This window comes from Triticum urartu, chromosome 6A (genome assembly GCF_056163025.1).
Source record: "Triticum urartu cultivar PI428250 chromosome 6A, HENAU_Tu73, whole genome shotgun sequence".
NCBI classification, from domain to species: domain Eukaryota; kingdom Viridiplantae; phylum Streptophyta; class Magnoliopsida; order Poales; family Poaceae; genus Triticum; species Triticum urartu.
The window spans coordinates 321,046,726-321,051,416 of record NC_141878.1 but is presented as its reverse complement, the minus strand read 5'-3'; the positions used below and the strand labels follow the sequence as shown (position 1 = coordinate 321,051,416).

Genomic DNA, 4,691 nt, shown 5'->3' with positions numbered 1-4,691 from the left:
CGGACCTCTACATCTACAAGGTTAGCTAGCTATATGATCAAATACGTAGACCGATGCATGTACGTAATCGGCCAGTATACGTGTGTGCGAGCATGTATGCATGCATGGTACGTGAAGTAACCGGGCAATCAAGTCTGTGCATGCATGTAGGAATAACTCTAAATATACGTGTAACTTGCACTGAAAAAAATTGTAACTGGACTTAGCTTTCTCAAACAACAGAGACTAGAGGGACGGCTAGATCGGGATCCGAATATTTTTTTTGTTCGATATGGGCCAGGGACTATCATAGGGGTATTTTGGTCCATCCATTTTTTATTTGACGGAATAGTCTAACGAAACCGACTGCAATATCACGTAAGGAAAGAAATTTAGACTATATGTCAAATAGGAAAAAAAATATCCTCTCCCTCCCTGCCGCCTCCATCCTCTCCCTCCCTGCCGCCTCCATCTCCCTCGCCCCGCTCTCCGTCTCGCCGCCCAGCGACAGCTCTGGCCGGCGACGCGAGGCCACCTGAATCATGGCCAAGTTTGGTGCCCGTAAGGAGGCGGCACCAGTCCGGTCATCGGCGACCTCACCGTCGCAGCAACACATCCCTGGCGCCCCGGCAAGCTCGTGCGCCAACCGCTGGCCACAACAACTCTTCTACCCCAGCGCTCCGACGAGCTTGTCCGCCAGCCCCTCCACACCACCGTACATGTACGTCCCTCTCATGGAATCCTCTACTGCAAACCCTACATGGTACTCCCTCCGTTCCTAAATATTTGTCTTTTAGAGATTTCAAATGGACTACCACATACGGATGTATATAGACATATTTTAGAGTGTAGATTCACTCATTTTGCTTCGTATGTAGTTACTTGTTGAAATCTCTAGAAAGACAAATATTTAGCAACGGAGGGAGTATAAATTTCTGCTTTTAATTCAATCTTCGCCAATTGCAATTCCTTTAGCTCAAATACTTGATTGAGCGTGTGTAGGTCTTCAGGGAATTTCTGTACTGCCAAGTCTTTACTCACATCTAAGTTCGAATTTCTAAGTATGATTCAGCATGTGTAGGTGTGGCCTGAATTACCAAAACCGTGAGCTTCAGTTGACATCCTTTTGTTTTTGCTTTCTTCATTGAACAGGTGATATATATCAAATCGAGACACTAGTTAGGACATGCTTTTTGAACAAAGGATTGATTATGCTTCATATATAGCAGAAACAGTAGGATTATCCTACTGCAGTTTTATTAAGATAAGTATTTACATGTTAGACTTTGATACAAAGAGGAATAAGTTATGTACCTGACCAAATACAATCATTTCGAACAGTCCAAATACCCCAGGTCACCAAAATAGATGTGTTCCGTGTTAAGTCTATCTCTTACAGTAGCCTAAAAAATATCTTGTTTAAGTCTGTTTCTGACCAAATCCAATTGCATACCTCATGAATTTGTCTAGTGCGCTTGATAATTTAATATTTATAATACTTCTGTTAGAGAGATGAGGTGTTGTACAAAATTTCATTGCTACTGTACTATGCTCATGACTTCTGATATTTGTAACAGGAGGCCAATGTACACCCCTGCACCTGACGACTTGCTAAGTTTTGGACAATTCCCTCCAATGCATAATTATAATTTTCAACCTTCGCAAGTGCAGCATCCTGTACAAGGGCACCAAAATATGGATACCAATCAACCGGCTGATGGTTCCGATGATAAAGCTGAAGCAAGTATCATCGATCCTTCCTCCCTCTACACACTAGATCACTCCCTTGTCCAGATGGACATGTTAGACTCATTCGCCAAGGAGATCGCAATAGTAGTGAAGGAAAGCCTTGATGCTCAAGGAAGATCAAGCAGAAGTGGTCCGAGGATTTACGTGAACAGGCCACGTGAAGAAGCTGCTGAGCAATTGGTACGCGACTATTTCTGTGATAATCCTATCTACCAGAAGAAGGTATTTCGTAGAAGATTTCGGATGAGAAGGCCCCTTTCCTGGCATGTTAGGAAGCCTCGACTGTATGCACTGGCGTTGGGACAAATGTCCCATGGAGTGGAAGGGACAATTCACCAGTGGGTATAAGGGCATCCCTACTCTTATTCTAGAGGATGTTGCTTCTCAGGATCTTTGGATATGGCATGCATTTTTTGGTGTTCCTGGATCCAACAACGACATCAACGTGCTTAATCAGTCGACGTTGTTCCTTGAGCAACTGAAAGGGCAAGCTCCTCGAGTGAACTATAATGTCAACGAGAAGGAATATCAACTTGGTTATTACCTTGTAGATGGAATATACCCAGAGTGGGCAGCATTCGTGAAGTCGATACCGATGACTCAAACAGAAAAACAGAGGTTGTTTGCTAAACATCAAGAAGGTGCAAGGAAGGATGTGGAACGTGCATTTGGTGTGCTCCAGGCACTATGGTCTATTTTACGGCGCCTGACACGATTTATATGACCGGGGCGATCTCCATCATATTATGTTAGCCTGCATATCATTCTACACAACATGATAGTTGAGGATGAAAAAGAAGAGGCGAGGAATATGCTTGATTTGAATGAGGAAGCAGGCTCATCAATGTTTTCCCATCAATATTTACTCATGGTGACATGCCAATATTTGTGAGGTACTTCAAAGAGATGCTAGAATTCATGATCGTCCGATGCATAAGGCTCTAAAAAATGATTTGATTGAGCATATATGGAAAAAGTTTGGGCGACGATAGATTATATTCGAGACTTGATCCATGTATTGCTAAACATGTTTTATATATTTTAATTATATTATATTGGCACTTATTATTTATTATGGGTCCGTTCGAATTTGTGTTCTTGTATTTATATATGGGTACTGGCAAACAAAATTTCATATTGATACATGTCACATATAGATCACAAAGTTGAAGTACTAGTATAGATCCCACAAAACAATAAATGAAAACCTCAAGTTACTATCTCTATGTTACTACCCACTATGGAGGTAGTAATATAGACTAATAACATATGCATGTTACCACTCTATGTTACTACCTACTATGGCTAGTCGGCAAGTGCAAATAGGAGATGCAACACGTGGGACCTGCTATGTTTAAAGGAGTCTAGATGGGGGCCACCAAGCTGAGCAAACTAAATTACATGGTGCACAAATAAAAGAGTCATATTCTTACTTAAATTAAGTTAAGTCAGTTATTATGTTTGACATGTCCAGATCGTTTCCTTTTGAATTAGATTAAAGAAGTTAGATAGATAGGTGTGGTGTGGCCAGTTTGTTGGTCACGCAAAATTAGGAGGACTTAGCTATATATAAAGTCAGATCATGTGGCGTCTATGTAATGGTTAGGTTATGTTAATATGAATTAGACATCGTGTGTTCTGGCCGTTGACCATTATTCGAGTTTAGAGAAACCTTGTCAAAAATCTGTACTGGCGTGTGAGTTCCCGCGACATGATGCGTAAGAGAAGCTGAGGCTCTACAGTTTGTCCACGTTATTTCTTCAGATCGAGGGGTTGTTGTGTCGTTTTTGTCGGAGTTTGTGAATTCCTTCATAAACCCGTAACGAGTTCTTGCTGCGATGGACTTTCGTGTCGTGAAAGATCGGGTCAACAACGGACCGACCCTCGTCTCGAGGTTCGCTTTACATCAAGTGGTATCAGAGACCGGCGTTTCTCACGGCACTTCGGAGGAGACGGCCGGCTCGCCGTCACCAAGGAGCTACTGGAGGCTCTTCGGCAACTTTTTGTTGGAGGAGAAAGGTTATGGTGTTGAACTTTTTTACACCTACTGTAAAGTGGGAGAGAAAATTTGCGCCATGACGATTGAGCATGACAGCTCGGTCAACGCGGTCGGCATCAACATGGTAGAGAAGTTGGAGCTATCCATGACACCACATCCACGACCATACATGCTGAAGTGGTGCAACGACAAGCTCGACATCACGCACCAAACTATGGTACTGTTTTCAGTCGGAAATTTTCTTGTGAGGTTTTGTGCGACGTAATTCCGGTGTCGATGGTTTCGTGTCATATATTGTTGGGACGGCCATGGTACAAGAAAAACTATACTACACATGACTATCTCGCCAATACATACACAGTCCTACGAGGTACAAAATATGTTCTTGTGGCTTTGGAGAAGAAGGCGTTCAAGATCCGAAGGAAAGAACGACTGCAAAAAATGAACAAGCCAGAGGAAGCAAATGAAAAGGAGTCTGACGTCGCTAATATTTTCTGGCATACATTCAATGTGCTGACAAAAATGTTGCTGGCGAGACTGACTTGAAACCGAGGACGATTTCACTTGAAGAGGAGGAGGATGATCTGACCCAAATATCAGCTATATCAGTTATCGACATTGTTCAGTCAGAGGTCCAAAATATTTACGTGCTATATTACTTTCAGTTCTACGATGGAAAATACCTCATGGCCGTCGCCCCTATGGAGTACAGGCAGGCGCACCAGGATTTACCTGGTTGCTACTTTGACAAGCCACGGCTACCAGATTGTATGCAATCATATAATGCAAGAAGGAAAGAGTACATCATAGAAGTTAATATTTGCTTTGGAAGGCCACGTCCACCTCCACCACAAAGGACGGGGCTTGCTTGCTCCCGTCCCGTGCTCCTATCGGTGCTTCCGAAACGTTAAACTCACATCGAACGACTGGGCCCTTTTCTTTCCCTGCCGTCTATTTTTTCTGA

The 4,691-nt window shown here is 42.9% G+C and overlaps 1 pseudogene; it reads left to right on the top strand.

Moving 5' to 3' along the window:
- The first annotated feature begins 521 nt into the window (after positions 1-521).
- On the top strand, positions 522-2,720 carry LOC125516787 (uncharacterized; annotated as a pseudogene).
- The last annotated feature ends 1,971 nt before the right edge of the window (positions 2,721-4,691 follow it).